The sequence below is a fragment of the Armigeres subalbatus genome, chromosome 3, assembly GCF_024139115.2.
Source record: "Armigeres subalbatus isolate Guangzhou_Male chromosome 3, GZ_Asu_2, whole genome shotgun sequence".
NCBI classification, from domain to species: Eukaryota; Metazoa; Arthropoda; class Insecta; order Diptera; family Culicidae; genus Armigeres; species Armigeres subalbatus.
In genome coordinates this window covers 150,856,876-150,882,641 of record NC_085141.1, presented here as the reverse complement: position 1 = coordinate 150,882,641, position 25,766 = coordinate 150,856,876, and positions in this window count along the sequence as shown.

The window sequence follows — 25,766 nt, the reverse complement described above, 5'->3', positions numbered from 1 at the left end:
ATGAGACATTCGTAGATAAAAGGGATATATTCCATAGAGATCAAAGGTCTGTATTCCAGGGAGTTTGGAGACCTTAGAAGTAATAACGACCTGCAAAACAAGTATTTCACATCTTTTAGACAATAATCTACGATATAAGTGTGAAATATTGCAGAAATGAAATGAAAATATTTTCGGCCACCTACTTGTATGGAGCCGCCCCATAGTGCAACGCCCGGCGATTCACATATGGAGCAACATATTTCAATTTTATTAGTGGCAATTATTGTACGCAGGAAAAACGTTTATTACCTTTCCCAACGTAATGGAACGACAAGCACGTTATTAAGGTCTGAGGGAAGCTCTCTCGCGGTAGAGTGCTATTTTCGTACTAAAATGTCTATAACTCGGAATTGGGAACGAATTTCGCTTATCCCAACTGACAATCTCTTTGAAATTTATCAAGGAATGTTCCTACAAAATTTCATGGACCTACAAATTTGAATTATGCTCTAAATACTGAACTATTGTAGAACTGAAATTTTCGCTTCTCAGTACCTCTCTCCGATGATTTAAGGCACAAAGGAACCGAATTTCGCAAAACCAAACTGACAAAAGTTTTGAATTTTTCCAACGATCATTTTGATGTAATAAAAAGTATATGTCACCGCAATAAATTTTGCAGGAAGCTCTTTTTACTTCAACCAAGTTTTTTAAATTCCATACAAAAGTTACCATTTCGGGAGAGCAGCCAACCGCATATTTTCTTGTGGTGCACAGCACGAAAGGAGCGATGAGAGCGGTAGAAAGTCCGTCAACTTTGTATCTAGCGTGACACTAGAAAAAAGCGTATTCCTATTTGCAAACACGAAGATACCAAATATATCATTTGAAATGAAATATAGAAACTTGATGAGATAAACAATCGAAAATAAATAAAACAAATAAGTCAAATAGAACAAATGAGCAAAATAAAAGAAATAAAACAAATAAGACAAATAAAGCAAATAAGACAAATAGGACAAATAAGGTAAACAAGACAAATTCCTACGGAAGTCCCTCACGGTATTCCTCCAGAAAGTCCTCCAGATGTTCCTAAGGGAGTTCCTTCAGGAATTCCTCCAGAAGTTCCTCCAGGAATTCCTCCGGAAGTTCCTCCAGGAATTCCTCCGGAAGTTCCTCCAGGAATTCCTCCAGGAATTCCTCCGGAAGTTCCTCCTGGAATTCCTCCGGAAGTTCCTCCTGGAATTCCTCCGGAAGTTCCTCCAGGAATTCCTCCGGAAGTTCCTCCAGGAATTCCTCCGGAAGTTCCTCCAGGAATTCCTCAGGAAGTTCCTCCAGGAATTCCTCCGGAAGTTCCTCCAGGAATTCCTCCGGAAGTTCCTCCAGGAATTCCTCCGGAAGTTCCTCCAGGAATTCCTCCGGAAGTTCCTCCAGGAATTCCTCCGGAAGTTCCTCCAGGAATTCCTCCGGAAGTTCCTCCAGGAATTCCTTCGAAAGTTCATCCAGGAATTCCTTCGGAAGTTCCTCCAGGAATTCCTTCGGAAGTTCCTCCAGAAATTCCTCCGGAAGTTCCTCCAGGAATACCTCCGGAAGTTCCTCCAGGAATTCCTCCGGAAGTTCCTCCAGGAATTCCTCCGGAAGTTCCTCCAAGAATTCCTTCGGAAGTTCCTCCAGGAATTCCTTCGGAAGTTCCTCCAGGAATTCCTTCGGAAGTTCCTCCAGGAATTCCTTCGGAAGTTCCTACAGGAATTCCTTCGGAAGTTCCTCCAGGAATTCCTTCGGAAGTTCCTCCAGGAATTCCTTCGGAAGTTCCTCCAGGAATTCCTTCGGAAGTTCCTCCAGGAATTCCTTCGGAAGTTCCTCCAGGAATTCCTTCGGAAGTTCCTACAGGAATTCCTTCGGAAGTTCCTACAGGAATTCCTTCGGAAGTTCCTACAGGAATTCCTTCGGAAGTTCCTACAGGAATTCCTTCGGAAGTTCCTACAGGAATTCCTTCGGAAGTTCCTACAGGAATTCCTTCGAGAATTCCTCCAGGAATTCCTTCGGAAGTTCCTCCAGGAATTCCTTCGGAAGTTGCTCCAGGAATTTCTTCGGAAGTTCCTACAGGAATTCCTTCGGAAGTTCCTACAGGAATTCCTTCGGAAGTTCCTACATGAATTCCTTCGGAAGTTCCTACAGGAATTCCTTCGGAAGTTCCTACAGGAATTCCTTCGGAAGTTCCTACAGGAATTCCTTCGGAAGTTCCTCCAGGAATTCCTTCGGAAGTTCCTCCAGGAATTCCTTGGGAAGTTCCTCCAGGAATTCCTTTGGAAGTTCCTCCAGGAATTCCTTCGGAAGTTCCTCCAGGAATTCCTTCGGAAATTCCTCCAGGAATTCCTTCGGAAGTTCCTCCAGGAATTCCTTCGGAAGTTCCTCCAGGAATTCCTTCGGAAGTTCCTCCAGGAATTCCTTCGGAAGTTCCTCCGGGAATTCCTTCGGAAGTTCCTCCAGGAATTCCTTCGGAAGTTCCTCCAGGAATTCCTTCGGAAGTTCCTCCAAGAATTCCTTCGGAAGTTCCTCCAGGAATTCCTTCGGAAGTTCCTCCAGGAATTCCTTCGGAAGTTCCTCCAGGAATTCCTTCGGAAGCTCCTCCAGGAATTCCTTCGGAAGTTCCTCCAGGAATTCCTTCGGAAGTTTCTCCCGGAATTCTTTCGGAAGTTCCTCCAAGAATTCCTTCGGAAGTTCCTCCAGGAATTCCTCCGGAAGTTTCTCCAGGAATTCCTTCGGAAGTTCCTCCAGGAATTCCTCTTCGGAAGTTCCTCCAGGAATTCCTTCGGAAGTTCCTCCAGGAATTCCTTCGGAAGTTCCTCCAGGAATTCCTTCGGAAGTTCCTCCAGGAATTCCTTCGGAAGTTCCTCCAGGAATTCCTTCGGAAGTTCCTCCAGGAATTCCTTCGGAAGTTCCTCCAGGAATTCCTTCGGAAGTTCCTCCAGGAATTCCTTCGGAAGTTCCTCCAGGAATTCCTTCGGAAGTTCCTCCAGGAATTCCTTCGGAAGTTCCTCCAGGAATTCCTTCGGAAGTTCCTCCAGGAATTCCTTCGGAAGTTCCTCCAGGAATTCCTTCGGAAGTTCCTCCAGGAATTCCTTCGGAAGTTCCTCCAGGAATTCCTTCGGAAGTTCTTCCAGGAATTCCTTCGGAAGTTCTTCCAGGAATTCCTTCGGAAGTTCTTCCAGGAGTTCCTTAGGAAGTTTCTCCAAGAATTCCTTCGGGAGTTCCTCCAGGAATTTCTTCGGAAGTTCCTCCAGGAATACCTTCGGAAGTTCCTCCAGGAATTCCTTCGGAAGTTCTTTCAGGAGTTCCTTCGGAAGTTCTTCCAGGAGTTCCTTCAGAAGTTCTTCCAGGAGTTTCTTCGGAAGTTCCTCCAGGAATTCCTTCGGAAGTTCCTCCAGGAATTCCTTCGGAAGTTCCTCCAGGAATTTCTTCGGAAGTTCCTCCAGGAATACCTTCGGAAGTTCCTCCAGGAATTCCTCCGGAAGTTCTTCCAGGAGTTCCTTCGGAAGTTCTTCCAGGAGTTCCTTCAGAAGTTCTTCCAGAAGTTCCTTAGGAAGTTTCTACAAGAATTTCTTCGGAAGTTCCTTCGGAAGAATTCCCGGAGGAACTTCCATAGTAATTCCCGGAGGAATTTCCAGAGGAATTCCTGGAGGAACTTCCCGAGGAATTTCCGGAGGAATTTCCAGAGGAATTCTTGGAGGAACTTACAGAGGAATTCCTGGAGGAACTTCCAGAGAAATTCCCGGAGTAATTGCTGGAGGAATTCCCGAAGGAACTTCCGGAGGAATTCCCGGAGGAACTTTCGGAGGAATTTCTGGAAAAATTCCCTAAGGAACTTCCGGAGGAATTCCCGAAGGAACTTACGGAGGAATGTCCGGAAGAACATCCGACGGAATTCCTGAAGGAACTTCCGGAGGAATTCCCGAAGGAACTTCCGGAGGAATTCCCGAAGGAACTTCCGGAGGAATTCTCGAAGGAACTTCCGGATGAATTCCCGAAGGAAATTCCGGAGGAATTCCCGAAGAAACTTCCGGAGGAATACCCGAAGGAATTTCCGGAAGAACTCCTAGAGGAATTCCCGAAGAAACTTCTGGAGGAACTTCCGAAGGAACTCCTGGAGGAACTTCCGAAGGAACTCCTGGAAGAACTTCCGAAGGAACTTCTGGAGGAACTTCCGAAGGAACTTCTGGAGGAACTTCCAGAAAAATTCTTGGAGGAACTTACAGAAGAACTTCCAGATAAATTCCCGGAGGAGTTCCTGGAGGAACTTCTGGAGGAGTTCCTGGAGGAACTTCTGGAGGAGTTCCTGGAGGTACTTCCGGAGTACTTCCTGGAGGAACTTCCGGAGGACTTCCTGGAGGAACTTCCGGAGGAATTCCTGGAGGAACTTCCGGAGGAATTCCCGAAGGAACTTCCGGAGGAATTCCCGAAGGAACTTCCGGAGGAATTCCCGAAGAAACTTCTGGAGGAACTTCCGAAGGAACTCCTGGAGGAACTTCCGAAGGAACTCCTGGAAGAACTTCCGAAGGAACTTCTGGAGGAACTTCCGAAGGAACTTCTGGAGGAACTTCCAGAAAAATTCTTGAAGGAACTTACAGAAGAACTTCCAGATAAATTCCCGGAGGAGTTCCTGGAGGAACTTCTGGAGGAGTTCCTGGAGGAACTTCTGGAGGAGTTCCTGGAGGAACTTCCGAGGAGTTCCTGGAGGTACTTCCGGAGTACTTCCTGGAGGAACTTCCGGAGGACTTCCTGGAGGAACTTCCGGAGGAATTCGAAGGAACTTCCGGAGGAATTCGAAGGAACTTCCGGAGGAATTCGAAGGAACTTCGGAGGAATTCTGAAGGAACTTCGGAGGAATTCGAAGGAACTTCGGAGGAATTCGAAGGAACTTCCGGAGGAATTCGAAGGAACTTCCGGAGGAATTCTGAAGGAACTTCGGAGGAATTCCCGAAGGAACTTCCGGAGGAATTCTGAAGGAACTTCCGGAGGAATTGAAGGAACTTCCGGAAGAATTCGAAGGAACTTCGGAGGAATTGAAGGAACTTCCGGAGGAATTTGAAGGAACTTCGGAGGAATTCCAGAAGGAACTTCTGGAGGAATTTGAAGGAACTTCGGAGGAATTTCCGAAGGAACTTCCGGAGGAATTCCCGAAGGAACTTCCGGAGGAATTCCCGAAGGAACTTTTGGAGGAATTCCCGAAGGAACTACCGGAGGAATTCCCGAAGGAACTTCCGGAGGAATTCCCGAAGGAACTTCCGGAGGAATTCCCGAAGGAATTTCCGGAGGAATTCCCGAAGGAACTTCCGGATGAATTCCCGAAGGAACTTCCGGAGAACTTCCGAAGGAATTCCTGGCGGAACTTCCGAAGAAATTCCTGGAGGAACTTCGAAGGAATTCCTGGAGGAACTTCCGAAGGAATTCCTGGAGGAACTTCCGAAGGAATTCCTGGAGAAACTTCCGAAGGAATTTCTGGATAAACTTCCTAGGGAACTTTCGGAGGAGTACCCGAAAGAACTTCCGGACGAATTCCCAAAGGAACTTCCAGAGAAACTTCCGAAGGAATTTCCGGAGGAATTCCCGAAGGAACTCCTAGAGGAATTCCCGAAGGAACTTTTGGAGGAACTTCCGAAGGAACTCCTGGGGGAACTTCCGAAGGAACTCCTGGAAGAACTTCCGAAGGAACTTGTGGAGGAACTTTCGAAGGAACTTCTGGAGGAACTTCCAGAAGAGTTCTTGGAGGAACTCACAAAAGAACTTCCAGATAAATTCCCGGAGAAGTTCCTGGAGGAACTTCCGGAGGAATGCCCGAAGGAACTTCCGGAGGAATTCCCGAAGGAACTTCCGGAGGAATTCCCGAAGGAACTTCCGGAGGAATTTCCGGAGAACTTCCGGAGGAATTTCCGGAGAACTTCCGGAGGAATTTTCGGAGAACTTCCGAAGGAATTCCTGGAGGAACTTCCAAAGAAATTCCTGGAGGAACTTCGAAGGAATTCCTGGAGGAACTTCCGAAGGAATTCCTGGAGAAACTTCCAAAGGAATTTCTGGATAAACTTCCTATAGAATTTCTGCAGTAACTTCCCGTAGGGACTCCTGGAGGATCTTCCGAAAGAATTTCTGGAGGAACTTCTGAAGGAATTCCTGGAGAAACTTCCGAAGGAATTCCTGGAGGAACTTCCGAAGAAATTCCTGGAGGAACTTCCGAAAGAATTTCTGGAGGAACTTCCGAAGGAATTCCTGGAGGAACTTCTAAGGGAATTCCAGGAGGAATTTCCGAAGAAATTCCTGGAGGAACTTCAGAAGGAATTCCTGGAGGAAATCCCGAAGGAATTCCAGGAGGAACTTTCGAAGGAATTCCTGGAGGAACTTCCGAAGGAATTCCTGGAGGAACTTTCGAAAGAATCCCTGGAGGAACTTCCGAAGGAATTCCAGGAGGAACTTCCGAAGAAATTCCAGGAGGAACTTCCGAAGGAATTCCTGGAGGAACTTCCGAAGAAATTCCTGGAAGAACTTCCGAAGGAATTCCTGGAGAAACTTTCGAAGAAATTCCAGGAGGAACCTTCGAAGAAATTCCTGGAGGAACTTCCGAAGGAATTCCTGGAGGAACTTTCGAAGGAATTCCTGGAGGAACTTCCGAAGGAATTCCTGGAGGAACTTCCGAAGGAATTCCTGGAGGAACTTCCGAAGGAATTCCTGGAGGAACTTCCGAAGAAATTCCTGGAGGAACTTCCGAAGGAATTCCTGGAGGAACTTCCGAAGGAATTCCTGGAGGAACTTCCGAAGGAATTCCTGGAGGAACTTCCGAAGGAATTCCTGGAGGAACTTCCAAAGGAATTCCTGGAGGAACTTCCGAAGGAATTCCTGGAGGAACTTCCAAAGGAATTCCTGGAGGAACTTCCGAAGGAATTCCTGGAGGAACTTCCGAAGGAATTCCTGGAGGAACTTTCGAAGGATTTCCTGGAGGAACTTTCGAAGTAATTCCTGGTGGAACTTCCTAAGGAATTCCTGCAGGAACTTCCTAAGGAATTCCTGGAGGAACTTCCGAAGGAAATCCTGGAGAAACTTCCGAAGGAGTTCCTGGAATAACTTTCGAAGGAATTCCTGGAGAAAATTCTGAAAGAATTCCTCGAGGAACTTCTGAAGCAATTCCTGGAGGAGCTTCTGAAAGAATTCCTGCAGGAACTTCTGAATGAATTCCTGGCGGAAATTTCGAAGACAATTCCTGGAGAAACTTCCGAACGAATCCCTGGAGGAACTTCCGAAGGAGGAACTTCCGAACTTATTATTTTTCTTCTTAGTCTTATCTATCTTATTTGTTCCATTTGTTTAATTTGTCTTATTTGTCTTATTTGTCTTATTTGTCTCATTTGTCTTATTTGTCTTATTCGTCTTATTTGTCTTATTTGTCTTATTTGTCTTATTTGTCTTATTTGTCTTATTTGTCCAATTTGTCTTATTTGTCTTATTTGTCTTATTTGTCTTATTTGTCTTATTTGTCTTGTTTGTCTTGTTTGTCTTATTTGTCTTATTTTTCTTATTTGTCTTATTTGTCTTGTTTGTCTTATTTGTCTTATTTGTCTTATTTGTCTTATTTGTCTTATTTGTCTTATTTGTCTTATTTGTCTTGTTTGCCTTATTTTTCTTATTTGTTTAATTCGTCTTATTTGTCTTATTTGTCTTATTTGTCCTATTTGTCTTATTTGTCTTATTTGTCTTATTTGTCTTGTTTGTCTTATTTTTCTTATTTGTTTAATTCGTCTTATTTGTCTTATTTGTCTTATTTGTCCTATTTGTCTTATTTGTCTTATTTTTCTTATTTGTCTTATTTGTCTTGTTTGTCTTATTTGTCTTATTTGTCTTATTTGTCTTATTTGTCTTATTTGTCTTATTTGTCTTATTTGTCTTATTTGTCTTATTTGTCTTATTTGTCTTATTTGTCTTATTTGTCTTATTTGTCTTATTTGTCTTATTTGTCTTATTTGTCTTATTTGTCTTATTTGTCTTATTTGTCTTATTTGTCTTATTTGTCTTATTTGTCTTATTTGTCTTATTTGTCTTATTTGTCTTATTTGTCTTATTTGTCTTATTTGTCTTATTTGTCTTATTTGTCTTATTTGTTTTTTTTTTGACTTATTTGTCTTATTTGTCTTACTTACTTGATACTTGATGGGCTACAGCTCTTCGATGAACCTATGCCGAATGGAGTATCCTTCTCCACTGGACTTGATCCTGGGCCAATCGCTTCCAGTCGCCCTGAACATTGAGCGCCCTCAGGTCCTCTTCAACTGCAAAAAGCCATCGTGTACGCGGCCTTCCACGAAGCCTGCGGCCTCTTCCGGGTTCTCTACTAAATATTATCTTCGCTTGACGTTCTTCCGGCATACGAACAACGTGACCAGCCCAACGTAGTTTGCCGTGTTGTATAAGCTTAATAATAACCAGCCCTTTATACACCTGGTACAATTCGTGATTCATGCGACGCCGCCAGATACCGTTCTCCTGTTTACCGCCGAGTATTGTCCGCAGCACCTTACGCTCAAACACTCCGAGAGCTCTCCGATCAGCCTCCTTTAACGTCCATGTCTCATGGCCGTATAAAGCCACCGGAAGAATCAGAGTAGTATACAGCGCGAGTTTTGTTTTCGTTTGCAGACTACGGGACTTAAGCTGGTTACGAAGTCCGTAATAAGCCCTATTTGCAGCTGCAATACGCCTTTTCACCTCGCGGGTAACATCATTATCGCACGTCACTAATGTTCCAAGATACACAAATTCTTCTACCACTTCAAATTTTTCACCATCCAGCACTATTTCGCTACCACCACTACTAATGAACCCACGTTGATTGCCAGCGACCATGTACTTCGTTTTGCTGGTATTGATCGTGAGTCCATATCTCGCTGTCTCCCTCTTAAAAGGCGCAAAAGCCTCTTCCACGGCACGGCGATCAATTCCGATATTATCGATATCGTCCGCAAATCCCAGGAGCATATGCGATTTTGTGATAATGGTACCGCTTCTTTGCACACCAGCTCTCCATATCGCTCCCTCGAGCGCTATATTGAACAGTAGGTTCGAGAGTGCATCACCCTGCTTTAATCCATCTAAGGTAACAAATGACGTCGATATTTCATCCGCAACCCTTACACTTGATTTCGATCCGTCCAACGTTATACGAATCAGCCGTATCAGTTTCGCCGGAAAACCATGTTCAAGCATAATTTGCAATTCATTCCGTTTCACTGAATCGTACGCCGCCTTGAAATCAATAAACAGATGATGTGTCTGCAAGTTGTACTCCCGGAATTTATCAAGGATTTGTCTCAGGGTAAACATTTGATCCGTCGTTGATCGGCCCTCACGAAAACCTGCTTGGTATTCGCCGACGAAGGACTCTTCAAGCGGTCTCAATCTGTTGAACAGAATACGGGACATAATTTTGTACGCCGAATTAAGGAGGGTTATTCCTCGGTAATTGGCGCACTCCAGTCTGTGCCCTTTCTTAAAGAGAGGGCAAATGAGGCCGTCCAACCAGCTAGCAGGCATTTCCTCGTCTTCCCATATTTTCGACATAATATGGTGCAGAACTTCATAAAGCTGCTCAGTGCCGTGTTTGAGAAGTTCAGCCAGGAGCTGGTCCTTCCCGCAGCCTTATTGTTTTCAGCTCATTAACAGCTTTTTTAACCTCATCTAGTGTAGGTGACTCCACAGCTTGTCCATCGTCGCTAATATTTATTCTGTTCACCGATGCACCGTCACTTCCTCCATTCAACAAAGTCTCGAAGTGTTGCTTCCACCTGGCAGCCACTTCAGTTTTATCTGTCAGCAAATTTCCTTGTTGGTCGTTGCACATGACGGGAGATGGCGCTGTCTTTCTCCGCACGCCATTGACAGACTCATAAAACCTCCGCATATCGTTCTGCTCCATTTTTTCCTGCGCCTCACTAATAACTTGTTCTTCGTATTTTTTTTCTTCCTGCGGTGGGTTCGTTTTTCGGCTGCTCTTGCTTCCTTGTACCGATCTCTATTCGATCGTGTACCCGACACCAACATCCGGCTTCTGGCAACGTTCTTCTCGTCTGTCACTCTCTGACACTTCACATCGAACCAACCCGTCCTGGGTCGCCTCTGTGCAGTGCCTACCACTTCTCGTGCTGTTGTGCTCACCGCTCCATGGATCGACTCCCATAGATCGTTGATGTTGTCGCTAACGTGTATTGCACTTATCCGTTCGTCGAGCTTCTGGCGGTACTCAGCCGATACTCCTTCCGCCGACAATCGCTGGATATTGTAACGCATCGTTCGCTGTGATCTTTCGTTCGATACAGTTGACAACCGTGATCGAATTTTACTGACAACGAGGTAGTGATCAGAGTCAATGTTCGGACCTCTGAATGTCCGCACATCGATAACATCCGAGAAATGGCGCCCATCCACCAGAACATGGTCTATCTGGTTGCAAGTTTCACCATTTGGGTGTCTCCAGGTGTGCTTTCGGATGTTCTTTCGTGCAAAGTAGGTGCTACTGATGGCCATCCCTCTGGCAGCAGCAAAATTTACTAGCCGTAGGCCGTTGTCATTGGTAGCGGGTGAAGGCTCTCCCTCCCTACCGATTATGGGACGGAAAAAGTCCTCTCTACCGACCTGGGCGTTAGCGTCTCCGATAACAATTTTCACGTCATGCTTTGGGCACTCTCCATAGGCTTTATCAAGACATTCATAAAACGTGTCCTTCACGTCGTCGGATTTATCGTTTGTCGGTGCGTAAACGTTGATTAGGCTGTAATTGAAGAATATGCCCCGTATCCTCAACACACAGATTCGTTCGCTAATGGGTTTCCACCGCATCACTCGCTTCATCTGCTTGCCCATCACTACGAAACCAACTCCATGCTCTGCTTTTTCACCGCCGCTGTAATAGATGTTATACTTGAATGCAGTATTGGTCGTGGGGTCCACGGCTCGGAATTCACGTTCTCCGGATCTAGGCCATCGGACTTCTTGAATAGCAGCCACGTTCACTCCAACCTTCTGCAGTTCACGAGCCAGAAGGCTCACTCGTCCAGGTTCATTTAGGGTCCTGACATTCCAGGTACCGAGTTTCCAATCATAGTCCTTATTTCGTTGCCGGGTCGGTTGCCAAAAATAACGTTCTCTTTTCTTCTATCTCCGTTTTCGTGGTATTTGAGAGGCTTCAGTAAGCTACCTTACCGGGGTCGCGTTACCTACATCGCGATGATGGGGCTGCCACCTTAGGTATAGCTGACGCGATACAGCATTTCGTTAATCAGCCGCTGGGTACCAGGCAGACGCTGTTTGAGCCGCACCTCCTGGTGAACAGACGCTCGAGGCGTACCTTCTCACTCTAGCTGATGTCAGAAGGACAACAGTGCCCAGGCTGCACTACCAGCTAAGTACACAACCCTTAGCTGGCGGTCTTTTGTCATCGGACGACCCGTGGAAGCGTGAGATAGGGACTTGTGGGGACCAGAGCTCTGTTGGGCGCTCCTTCCTTGATGTCAACCCACCATTTTGCAGCCCATTTGTCTTATTTGTCTTATTTGTATTATTTGTCTTATTTGTTTTATTTGTCTTATTTGTCTTATTTGTCTTATTTGTCGTATTTGTCTTATTTGTCTTTATTGTCTTTATTGTCTTATTTGTCTTATTTGTCTTATTTGTCTTATTTGTCTTATTTGTCTTATTTGTCTTTTTTGTCTTTTTTGTCTTATTTGTCTAATTTGTCCTATTTGTCTTATTTATCTTATTTGTCTTATTTGTATTATTTGTCTTATTTGTTTTATTTGTCTTATTTGTCTTATTTGTCTTATTTGTCTTATTTGTCTTGTTTGTCTTATTTTTCTCATTTGTTTAATTTGTCTTATTTGTCTTATTTGTCTATTTGTCTTATTTGTCTTATTTTTCTTATTTGTCTTATTTGTCTTGTTTGTCTTGTTTGTCTTATTTGTCTTATTTGTCTTATTTGTCTTATTTGTCTTATTTGTCTTATTTGTCTTATTTGTCTTATTTGTCTTGTTTGTCTTATTTTTCTTATTTGTTTAATTCGTCTTATTTGTCTTATTTGTCTTATTTGTCCTATTTGTCTTATTTGTCTTATTTGTCTTATTTGTCTTATTTGTCTTGTTTGTCTTATTTTTCTTATTTGTTTAATTCGTCTTATTTGTCTTATTTGTCTTTGTTATCGGGGAGCAGAACTTGGGATCGGTCACCGGGTTTTCAGCAACTCAAACACGATTGGTTGTATGAGGGAACGCTTTAAACTATAAGTATATTTTGCAATTAGTTAGGTTAAATTTCATTGTTTCGTAACACTTACACGTTCGGTGTCCTATCTACTCTGATTCCAATCTGCTCAACCAGATCACCTAAGACTGAACTAACTACTATAAAATAGATTGATCTGTAATATATGGTCGCTAATGTAGGCATATAATAAGTACCTTTTACTCAAGAATGTTCTAAGACACTTCAGAGATCTAAGTTTTAGTTCCACTATGAACTGTGTCCTGTGCGGTAAGACGCGCGGCTACAAAGCAAGACCATGCTGAGGGTGGCTGGGTTCGATTCCCGGTATCGGTCTAGGCAATTTTCGGATTGGAAATTGTCTCGACTTCCCTGGGCATAAAAGTATCATCGTGTTAGCCTCATGATATACAAATGCGAAAATGGTAACCTGGCTTAGAAACCTCGCAGTTAATAACTGTGGAAGTGCTTAATGAACACTAAGCTGCGAGGCGGCTCTGTCCCAGTGTGGGGATTTTTTTTTTATCTTTCGTTTATTTGGAAGGCTCATTTGCCGTGAAGCGTTACGGAGCCGAAATCAAGTTTAACAATACATTTCTTGATTCTTATACATAGTGTTAGTTTTGGGGAACCGAAAGACTCGCGGTTTAGTCGAGGTTAGGGAATACAATAATACAGTAGGAAAGGAAAGGATTTTAGGGTGCTTAAGTAATTACGATGCTGATGTTCACAAAGTTGACATTCCTCGCATTTTTACATCTGTAACAGGACAAACAAACTTTTTGGGAGACAACGACGAGAGGAAGACATACGGAAGGGATTAACAACAGACATGGAAATGTACAACAAGAGGAAGACATTCGATATGGGGTACGACAGACAAGGGAATGGGCAGGCAATAATTACAGTTTTACATCAGCAACTTTCAAAATTGGTGGACCAGGGACATGTACTCGAGATCAAGGCCCGACAACACTTCCCTAATAGGCTTTGGTTGTTTTCCTCGGACCCGGAGATGTTCAGTTAGCGCAGATCTGGGGCCACGATGCTCCTCGCACGCCCACACGACATGATCGATGTCCTGATAATCCTCGCCGCAAACACAGAGATTTCCTTCCGAGAGCCCCACTCTGAAAAGATGTGCATTTAGAGTGTAGTGATTGGACATTAGACGACACATGGTTCGAATGAAGTCTCGTCCCATATTCAATTTTTGAACCATGGACGCTTCGACACCTGCGGGCGAATTGAATACAGCCATCTACCCAACTCCCCATTTGTCCATTTCTGTTGCCAGCTGTTCAAGGTTTCCTGACGAACTAATGTGAAAAATTCATCGAAGGTGATTTTCCGATCGTAAATATCACCTTCCATAGCGCCCACCTTAGCCAAAGAGTCCGCTTTCTCATTTCCCGGGATCGAGCAATGAGAAGGGACCCAAGCCATGGTGATTGTGTAAGACCGTTGTGATAAGGCACTCAAAGCTTTCCGTATCCCATTTAGAAGATACGCTGAGTGCTTAACCGGTTTCATTGACCGAACAGCCTCCAAGGAACTTAGACTGTCGGTGAAGATGGAAAAGTGGTCAGGAAGTAGGGATGCGATTTGCTCGAGTGAATAGTGTATAGCTGCTAGCTCAGCAGTATACACGGAACAAGGCTCTTTGAGCTTAAAGTAGGCGCTATGAAAAACGTTGAAAACACCGAAACCAGTGGAGTCATCAATTTTTGACCCGTCTGTAAAAAAGCTTCTCTCCTCACTGGCGTGCCCGTATTTGCTTGCAAATAATGGAGGTATGACCTCCGCACACAGAAAGTCTGGTATTCCATGAACCTCCTGCTTCATGGACAGATCAAAAGTAACAGAGGAACTGTAAGAGTCTAAGAAGTTAGCACGATTGGTATCTACCGAAGAAGGGCTTACCTCCAGCGTTATGTACCAGTGGTAAATACTCATGAATCGAGATTGAGGGTTTTGTTCGAGCAGCTTCTCGAAGTTATCAATGACCAATGGATTGAGAACCTCACAGCGGATGAGGAACCGGAGCGATAATTCCGCGAAACGATCTGTTAGTGGCAGTACTCCCGCAAGTACTTCCAAGCTCATTGTATGTGTCGAATTCATACATCCTAACGCGATACGGAGACAGCGGTACTGAATCCTTTGAAGCTTCAGCATGTGTGTTTTAGCCGCGGACTGGAAGCAGAAACTACCGTATTCGAGGACCGACAAAATGGTTGTTCTATACAACGTCATAAGATCTTCGGGATGCGCTCCCCACCATGTTCCGGTTATTGATGGCATGAAGTTGATCCGTTTCTGGCATTTTGTGTCAGATACACAATGTGCTTCCTGAAGGTACATTTCGAGTCGAACCAGACCCCGAGGTATTTAGAAGATATGCTATGAGTGATTGTCTTACCCATCAGTTGGAGCGGGAACTTTGCCGGCTTATGTTTTTTTGAAAAGACAACCATCTCAGTTTTCTCCGGAGAGAATTCGATACCCAGCTTCGTAGCCCAAGTGGACAAATTGTCCAGAGTATCTTGCAACGGTCCTTGCAGATCAACTGATGTTGGCCCCGAAACGGATACAACACAATCATCTGCAAGCTGTCTCAACGAGCAATTTGGCATGAGACATTCATCAATGTCTCTGACGTAAAAATTGTAAAGAAGGGGGCTCAAACATGAGCCCTGGGGGAGACCCATGTAGCTAATTCGTGAAGTTGCCGAGTCACCATGAGAAAAACTCATACGCTTCTCTGACAACAAATTGTACAAATAGTTGTTCAAAATTGGTGAAAGTCCACACTCGTGGAGTTTGTCAGATCGACAGATCAGATCGACAGATCAGACATCGACGCAAACTGAATCAAAAGCCCCCTTAATGTCCAAAAACACTGAGCCCATTTGCTCTTTTTTAGCGAAAGTAAGCTGAATTTCTGAAGAAAGCAACGCAAGACAGTCGTTCGTTCCCTTGCCCCTGCGGAAACCAAATTGTGTATCTGACAACAAACGGAAGAGAATCATCTTCTCCAACAGCTTCCGAAGACATGACAGCATCGCGATGGGGCGATACGAGTTACAATCCGACGCGGGTTTTCCGGGCTTCTGGATGGCTATCACCCTCACTTCCCTCCAATCATCCGGAACAATGTTGCACTCCAGTAGCTGATTGAACAAGTTCAATAAGCGCCTCTTCGCGACGTCTGGGAGGTTTTTGAGCAAATTGAACCTGATTCTATCCATCCCTGGAGCGGAATTGTTACATGAAAGGAGAGCAAGTGAGAATTCAATCATCGAAAAGGGACGATCCATATCATCCCTGTCTGCAAAAGCATCACGTAGCTCTTGCCTCACCGGTACCGAATCCGGACAAACTTTCTTTGCGAAGTCAAGTATCCACCGCGACGAGCTTTCACGATCTTCGTTTACGGACGACGTGTTGCGCATTCTTCTCCCGACGGTCCACAGAGTTTTCATTGAAGTCTCGCGCGATAAACCTTCAACAAAAGTTCGCCAATATCTGCGCTTCTTCACTTTGACCAGTTTCTTGAACTGGATTTCGAGCGCGGTGTATCGTTTGTGAAGAACGATCGCCCCGTGTTTCCGAAATTCTTTGAACGCGGCGGATTTCTCGCGATAAAGTTGCGTACACTCGATGTCCCACCACGGACTGTAGGGTTTCCTACGAACCGAAGCTCCTGGCACCGGCCGACGCTGTGCCTGAAGAGCGCTTTCAAGAATCAACTGCGATAGAAACTTGTACTCTTCCCGCGGGGGAAGTGCTTCTATCGACTGTATGCCATCGCTGATGGCGTCCGCATATTGCCCCAATCGATGTGCTTCGTGAGGTCATATAAAAGATCGATGGAAGCAGATTGCTTATGTCCATTGGAAATCGAAACTTCGATCGGCAAATGATCACTACCATGGGGATCTTGGACCACCTTCCAAGTACAGTCCAACGATAATGAGCTCGAACAAATGGAAAGATCTAGACGGCTATCTCTTGCTGGAGGAGCCACTCGTGTAACTTCTCCTGTATTCAAAATTGACATATTGAAGTCGTCGCAGAGGTCGTATATCATTGATGAACGGTTGTCGTCGTACAGTTCCCCCCAGCCTGTTCCGTGGGAGTTAAAATCTCCCAGGAGCAACCGTGGCTCGGGCATAACCGAGCAGATGTGCGAGAGATCTCTTCGAGATATCGCGGTGTTTGGAGGAAGATATATCGAGGCGATACTGAGGTCTTTTCCTCGAATAGTCACCTGACATGCAACAGCTTCGGTGCCAGACATCGGCGCAAGATCGACTCTATAGAAGGAGTGCTGTTTTTTGATCCCTAAAAGCACCCCTCCATATCGATTTGCTCGATCGCGGCGGATTACGTTGAAATCAGGAAAATGAAGGTTCACATCTGGCGTTAGCCATGTTTCACATAAAGCAAAAGCATCGCATTGTAATTTGTTAACTAAAAATTTAAAAATATCTAATTTTGGAAGAATACTTCGACAGTTCCACTGTAGAATCGAAATCATGTTACCCTTATTGACTAAGTTAGCCATCGAAGGATACAAATGACTCGAGGGGGGGCATTTTCGAAGCCAGCTGCTTCAGGAGAGGAGTCAGAATAGGAAGAACAGTTTTGACCATGTTCTTCACGGGGTCGGAAGCATCAAAGAAGTTGAGGATGAGCTCCACGATGCCAGAAAGTGTGAACATTGGAGCGCTCGGGAGTTCTTCTGCTCGCTCTGTATGCTCTCTTTCTGGCTGGTAAATCGCAAAAAATGGGGCATCTGGGATTTTAGATGTTCCCGGAAGCGGTGGAAACTCTCGATCATCCCGATGTGAAACCACAAAAGTCATACTTCCCTCCGTCACCACCCCCGCGATCTCACACACTGCTGACGGTAAATACACCCTATATTCGAGAGTAAAAAGCTCACAGGTGACAATCTCGTTGGCCTGTTTGCGATCACTGACCGTGACACGGAGTTTACTGGACCCAACCATGTCAATGGTCGTGACAGACGAAAATCGCTTTTCCAGATCTTTGCTAATCTGGCTGATATTCAAACGTTTGCCTTTGGGTCGAAAGAAAACAACATACGGCCCACTAGAGTCGTGAGGGTAGACCTTGGGACGGGGGCTCGTAGAGGAAATTTTAGCGTTGCTGGTGTCCATTTCGTTTTGGTTTGGAACACCCGAATGCAACGAAACATCTGACATGGAATACGAAGTACCCCCGCCAACTTCGCCTTCGCGCATTGCGGACACGAAATGCGCCGCTGCAGCGAGGCACAATCTCTTTTAAAACTAAACAATTATCACAAGGGCAGAAAAAACACACACACACACACAAACAAAATAATGATTTGGGACAGAGGGGAAGGCGAGTCAAAAAGAAAGAAAAAACTATTCCAATAAGATGGAGAAGAGAGGGGAACAATGAGAGGGAGCTCAATTAAATACTTGCGTTCACACTGCTGTGTTGCCGGCTAACAGTTCTGGCAGCACACACTAGCTCGATGGACACTCGCCGGTGGTGCGGTCGAAGCGAACCACGCTATTGTTGGTGTTCTCGCCGCACCCAACACTGCAACTGGGTGGATGGATGGTGACAGGACGGCAGCGTCTGTGTTGGTGGAGACGCACGATGGATGATGACTGTCGGCGTGGGACGATGATGCCTGCGCCTGCGATGGACGCCGAATAAACTGCAAAGTTTTGCGTAGTTGCAAAACCAACGAAATGGCTACTTAACTGCTACAGCTAAGCACCACTTCCACTCAAGCACTATGCTTCAAAACACTTTCGGAAAAAACCACTACCTGTACTTCAGGAAAAAAAACCGAATGAGAAGCAGACCGTACGCGGACTTACAACCGTCTCGCACGGATGCTCGACGTGGAATGGACGACAGTGTGGGGATGTAATGCCAATAAGAAGAAGAAGATAAACTGTGTCCTGCAATGTAGTTGAGTGTTATTCTCTAGCTTTATGTATTTATGTTAAGTTGCATGTAACTTACAGTTCCAAATTTAAGTATTTATATAGGTAGAATAAATTCACTTTTAGAATTAAGATGTTTAGAGTAACAATTTAGAATTGAAATATTTAGAATAAGTAATATTTAGGAATTTTGCAAATCATCCGCTTGGCACACCACGAAGTTGCTTTTTACAATCCGCTGTATCTAATTCCCTCCTTTGCCGATAGGTTTTATGACAGCATGGATGACGTCTCCGTTTGGCCGGGCTGATACGGCTCCATTGTATCTGAGGCAGTGCCTCCAGCCGCTACATCCTCCCCCGCGTAACACTGGCCACTTGTTCCAGTTTTACCAGCTTGCTCAATGTTCAAGACTGCCAACTTTGCTACTGATCTGCGCAATAGACCCCTCGCTGTTTTTATAATGGCCTGCCTTATCCTGCCATCACTTCCTGGTATTACTTCGAGCACTCGTCCCCTGCTCTAATCATTTCACTTTCCTTCATTCACTATAAGCACTACGTCTCCAGGAGATATAGGTTTTCTTTCATCAAACCATTTGGTCCTCTTCGTCAACGTTGGCAGGATCTCTTTTATCCATCTGTTCCAAAAACAATTCAGCTGATGATGAATCATGTCGAGAGAACCCCTGATGGAAGCGGGGTCATCGGTGCGCTCCATAGCGGGCTGTCGGATTCCACTTGAACTGCCCAACAGAAAGTGGTTTGGAGTGAGCGCTTCACCCTCTTCCGAATCTAGAGGCAAGTAGGTGAGCGGTCGAATGTTGACGATACTCTCGGCTTCGATAACAAACGTTAGTAAGGATTCGTCATCCAATTTTCGATCAGCGTTATACGCCCCCAACATTGCTTGTTTTACAGAGCGCACCATGCGTTCCCATGCGCCGCCCATATGTGGTGACGATGGAGGTATGAAAACCCATTTTGTAGTAGTGCTGGTCACTGTGGCAGCGATGCCTTGCTTGATCTGCTTCATCAAAACTCTTTCGGTTCCTAGAAAGTTCGTGCCGTTATCTGAATGAATTTCCGCTGGCGCACCGCGACGGCACACGAAGCGACGAATGGACTTGATGCATGCTTCAGTTGTAAGGTCGTGTACTACCTCACAATGAACTGCGCGAATCGTAAGGCATGTGAACAGCGCGATCCACCTTTTAGTGTTAGTGCGTCCTTTTAGTCTTAGTGCGTCCAATTTTTACGATCAAAGGCCCGAAAAAGTCCAGTCCTACATATGTGAATGGCCTATCGAACGATGCTAAACGAGCCGGAGGAAGAGGAGCCATACGAGGAACGTAAGGAGTGGCTTTCTGTAGCTTACATGTTGGACAACCAAAACTGACCTTCCGAACTAGCGCCCTTAGTCGAGGAACATAATATCGTTGTCTTATCTCATTCACAACAGTTTCTGCGTTAGCGTGTTGGAATTTCCTATGGTATGCATCCACAATTAGTGGTAAGATGATCTCTTGGTAGGATAACTGGGAATTTCGTATCCGTACGCACATTTTTTGCCGCTCCGATCCGCCCATCCATTCGGAGAAGCCCGACATCATCGATGAATGGTGACAAACCATATAGAGCGCTTCGTTTACTCAAAGTTATCTGCTCTGCTATTTTACGATCGCGGTTGAGGGAAAGGAGTGTTATCTCAGTTGGACATTCTTCCCTCTGAGTCAACTTGATCAACATTATTTCGGCCTGTATAAGTTCAGCATGTGTCAGGTGTCCGCTCGACTTATTACCACCATGGCATAGCTGCTTCAAATTATTAATGTACCTTAGTACAAATGCCATGGCCCTGTGCATCCGTTCCCATTTCGAGAATCTATTCCAGTCAATCAAGGATGAAACTACAATATTCTCACAATGAATGTTGCACATGCGTATCTCTTCATTCGTAGTTTTCTGTAACATCCTAGGCTGTGGCCACTCATTTTTGGATTTTGTAGAAATAGCGGCCCTGTAAACCAGATTCCTTCTGCGTTAAGAGATGGGCCATTTCCCCACTTCGTTGCTAAATCCGCTGGGTTTGTCTTCGAAGGCACCCACCTCCACTCATTTAGTTCCGTCACTGCTAGAATTTCGCCAATCCTACAAGCCACATATTGTTTATATTTGCGAGGGTCTGCCTTCAGCCATGCCAAAACGGTAGAAGAATCTGACCATAAATATCGTTCCTTAACGTTAACATTATGCGACTCTAGAACAAAACGTAGCAATCGACATCCGAGTACAGCGGCTTGCAGCTCCAGGCGAGGTATTGATAATGGCTTTAGAGGAGCGACTTTAGTTTTCGCTGCGACCAGCGAACAATGAACTTCTCCGTATGTATCGATAATTCGAAAATACGCTGCGGCAGCGTATGCCACTTCGCTTGCGTCGACGAAGATATGCAACTGTAAATCACGATAATCCTGACGAGTGACGTTCGGGAAGTAACACCGAGGGATTCTCACATCAGAAACTTGACGCAATGGAACCGTCCACTTCAACCACTGTTCACTATGTTCTTCCCTGATTTCCTGATCCCACCTGGTACCGGCACACCATATGTCTTGCAATAAGATTTTATCGTGCACGAGGAGAAAACTTAACAGTCCGAATGGGTCGAAAAAGCTCATTAGGCAACGCAAAACTTGCCTTTTCGTGGGATGTGAGTTACTTTCAATTGTCTTGCGAATTTCATCAGTCAGTTGGGTACAGAAACTAAGCGTATCTTCATCAGTAAGCCACAGCATACCAAGAACCCGCTCGTATGCTTTCGTCTTGTCCACAAACAGATGATGTTCGGCACTTGACTCTATAGTATTTCCCAGACATTGGGTTACGTATTTACTATTCGACTTCCAATGGCGCAGCAAAAGCCCACCATCGTCGTGAATCAACTTCACTTGCTCGGAAATTCTTACTGCCTCTGCTTCGGATTCAAAGCTGGACAAATAATCGTCCACGTAGTGGTTCTCGATGATCTCTGTTACAGCCTCGGGATATTTCTCTGAAAATTTGGCCGCATTTACGTTCTTGATATACTGCGCCGACGCCGGCGAACACGTTGATCCGAACGTTGCGACGTCCATAACAAAAACATCTGGTTCTCGAGAGGGATCTGATCGCCATAAAAAGCGTTGTGATTGTCGATCTTGTTGGGAGATTCTTATTTGATGAAACATCTCCATGATGTCTGCCGAAACGGCTATATCAAACTGTCGGAATCGTGCTAAGACTGCTGTTAGCGATGTTAGCTGGTCTGGTCCTTTTAACAGCAACGAATTCAGTGATGTACCATCTACTATGGCAGCGGCATCCCATACAAGGCGTACCTTATCGGGTTTCTTAGGATTCACCACTGCCCCCAGTGGTAGGTACCAGACACGCTTCATATCGGATTCCGACAACTCTTTCTCGCTGGCTCGATGGGCATAACACTTTCGTTGATACTCTTCTATTTGATGTTCCAGGTTCTCTCTCAATTTGGGGTTTCTCTCCATACGGCGTTCTAAACATTCTAGTCTACGTCTAGCCATTAAATAACTGTCCGGTAGTTCTATGTTGTCGTACTTCCACAGTAAACCTGTTTCGTACTTGTCTCCAATCTTCTCGGTAGTTTTCTGCAGAATTTGTTGAGCTCTCCTGTCTTCTGGCGAAAGTAATTCACTGGTTAACTTCACTGGGATATCCTCCAGTGAAAAGTAATCCTTCACCATGTCATGTAGATCACGATCACAGTTGCAGTCGCATGCGTGAAAGTTGAACGACTGTTGGATTGTCGCTGCTGGATTGTTCCCGCCTCCATATACACTCCAACCAAGGCGCGTTTTCACAGCTATGGGTTCGTTGATGTTCCCCTCTTTCACCTTTAATGGTACAGTAAGGTGTAAGTTGTTGACTCCAATTAGTAGTCGAGGGACGGCGTTCTCGTACTCTCGGATTGGCAGATTTCGGAGATGGTGACACTTTCTGGTAAGGTCTTTTATTTGCAAAGTTTGTCCAGGCAAAGCGAGCTTTTCGACCGTACGGACGTCGTCAAGCTTTAATCTTTTTCCATCGTTGACACCGGATATCATTAACTGCAACTGCATCGAATTCGCCTCCATTCGTGTTACGTTTCCTGTCCAAGTTAAGCACAGGGGAATGTTGCTACCTCTAACTCCCAGCTCGTTGACGAGTCCCTCATCCATTAGTGTAAGGTGCGACCCATCGTCTAGGAAGGCGAATGTCTCCACAGACTTTCGAGGCCCGTATAGCGTCACCGGAATGATTCTGAACAGCAGTGGTTGTTTCGATGATCCATGAGTATGATTCCCTGCAGTTTCCGGATCATGTGTAGAAATTGATCTTTGTGGAGATTGGTTGGTCCGGTTTGAGTGGAGCAACGGATGATGTCGAAATTTACATCCATTGATTCCGCATTGCACAGAATACCGACAGCTTCTTCTGCCATGCGCATGTAAGCAACTGCGACACAGTTCATAAGTTTGTGCTGTTCTCCAGCGCTCATCCACCGAGAGCGTTTTAAAACTATCGCAATCTCGAACACGATGCCCTCGGCCACCACAAACACAACATAATTTTTCTTCGTTTTCTGTAAACTCCGACCGACTGCTGTGCGTGTTGATTGACATCCTTGACCTTGGTCTAACGGATACCGGGTTTGGTTTTCCTTTGCTGATTCCACCAGTGTATAAGGTAACCTTGCTGGCGGAGATTACAATCCCGTTCATGAAATCACCAAAAGTTTTTAGGTTTACCAACGGATATTGTTGCATGTAGCTTGCCCATTCCATTTTCACATGTGTTGGTAATTTTTCCACTAACTCCATAAGCAGATGAGGGTTCGTAAGATGTGGCTCTTGATTCGCTGCTTCCAGGTGGTCACATAAGCTCTGTACGGCCATCCCGAACTCGATGAGTGTTTCTAGTTTTTCCGTTTTAGATGCTGGTGTTGCTCTTACCTTCTTCAAGAGTACGTTTATCAACAACTCCGGTCTCCCATACAGTAGCTGAAGAGTATTTATCACTTGTGGAACTGCAGCTGGCAGAAAGAGTCGACTGCGAACTGCTTCATATGCGGCACCCTTCAGGCACCTTTGTAATCTAGCGAGGTTTTCTATATTGGAGTATCCACACGCGGCGGTTGTATTCGTGAAAGCACTAACAAACATAGGCCAATCTATCGGATCACCAGAGAAGGGGGGTAGATCGCGAGGCATGATTTGCCGTGCAGCTAGTTGCGAAGGGGGATGGAAGGTAACTAGGTACTACACGGATAAAATGAAAAAAGCTTATTAGCTTAATATTTATTCCATTTTATGCTTTTTCAAATTTTAATTGTTGCAAGGATTATTAATAAATTTAGCCTGGGTTGCTATTTAAGCATTGGTATGATTTTCTGAAATATAAACTTTTAAATGATTAACAAGCTCGCATTGCTACTCTTGAGACTTGAGAAAAATATTCATTATATATTTGTCGCTCATCAAGGTAGGTCGAATCGGTGCAAAATTTCTACAGATTTTTTTTTTCAGGTGGTTCCAGCCCATATTGATCGGATTACGTCAGTTCCGTCCGCTCCGAGTTCGGCTTTGCGCAGTCAGCGATAAGACTACGAAAAATCGTGTCAGAAACTAATTTCTCGCACTTGTTCTGGAGTTACACCGAAACGACAAAGCAATCCCCAAGGGGAACGACACGTGTTTTTTTTTTCAAGCCGAAAAAGACGGCATATTCTTGTGCGGGTTTTGCTGTCTTACTTGACTGCATGATATCTTTTCGGCATTGGCAAACGGCTTGGAAAAATATGTGTTGTTCTCCCTGGCAATCCAACAATTACAATGTTTCACCCATATGATCCCGCGATAAGGCTGAGAAAAATCGAACCACCATCACCCTCGTTCAAACCCACCATACTTAAAGGAGCTCACTTTTTTACGTTTTCATCAAGGTTTTAATCTCGGTTTTATTCCCATGCAGAACCCGGCGAAAATCATTTTCACCGGCGTGACGGCAAAAGCCACTGCTGAAACAACATTCCGTTCTATTTATTTTGAAAAGTCAGATGTTTTTTTTTTTTGGGATAAAAATCTACTGACTAAATTAATTAACTTTAATCATTATTAGATAAAAGAGGAATAATCCTTCCAATGATTAAATTTATGGTATTCATTCATAGGCTTATCGTAGAATTATACAAAGCAATGAGTGGATGGACCGAATATGGTTTTAGATTAGAATTTAATCTTTTTAGCTTTTTAATTTTTATCCGTGTACTGGTGCAGGCACGGCGCGAGGGGCGGATTAGTAGCATCTGTTTCAATAAAATTGACACATTCCTTCTTATTTTTCTCGAATACCGTAGGGAAAGAGGCTACGTGTGATTTCTGGGCATGTACGAGTGGCTCAGTGCCAAATCGTTTTGTTGGGCAGTTTGAGTTTGGGGTTAGACTAATGGATCCTAGCTTTGCAAGCGCGTCTTCATAATTGCCAGTTGGCTTGATGGAAGGTTTTCTACTTAAATTAAAGTTGTTTTGTGGCTTACCTTGTGACTGTACGGGGGGTTCTAAGGACATAGGGTTACCTGTTCCTAGTCTCAAACCAATGTATGGCGAGACTTGATTCTTCGGATTAGCCTTAGGAATTGCACCTAACATGCGCCGTGGATTCACATCGATTGGCAGCCGATAATCTGTGGTACTTGGGAGCAAGGGTAGTTGCTTCGTGTTGTCTTCCTTTGCAACATGAGGCACCACTGTCGTCTCGTTGGCGATGAAGGCAGAATTAACTGTCAGCTGGGTGCCACCGTTCTGCTCTTCAATTCCATGCTTGTTCATTAGCTCCTCAGCACCATGCAATGTTCCCCCCACAGCTCCTTCCGAGATGTGGTCTTCCACCCACTGGATTACACGTTGCTGATTGGATCGATGACTCACTCGGCTACGATTGCTTTTGTTTCCTCTATTTTCCTCTAACTGTTGCTCCAATAGATGGTACTTCTCCTGCAATGCATTTCTTTCCATTTGTAAAGATTTCCGCTCGGCTGCCCATTCGCGTTGTTGGATAGCGCGCTCTTCCTCTAGCTGCTGCAATTGTAAAGCGATTCGAGACGTACTGGTCGATGTAACCACGCTCAAAGGCAAGAAAGTTTGACAAGTCCATGGTCGCTCGGCTATCGAAGCGGTTACACCCGCGCAGCGCATATGCCACCAGCTATTGCATTGGTCGCATTGTACAAAATTGTCATATGTATTGGGTTGGGGCGCGAGCAATGTACGCAGTCTCCCTGTTCGGTAGGCTCTGGCGTTCTAGACCTGTTCGACGCATTCATAACGAACGTTTTAAAGCTGTGTTATCGGGGAGCAGAACTTGGGATCGGTCACCGGGTTTTCAGCAACTCAAACACGATTGGTTGTATGAGGGAACGCTTTAAACTATAAGTATATTTTGCAATTAGTTAGGTTAAATTTCATTGTTTCGTAACACT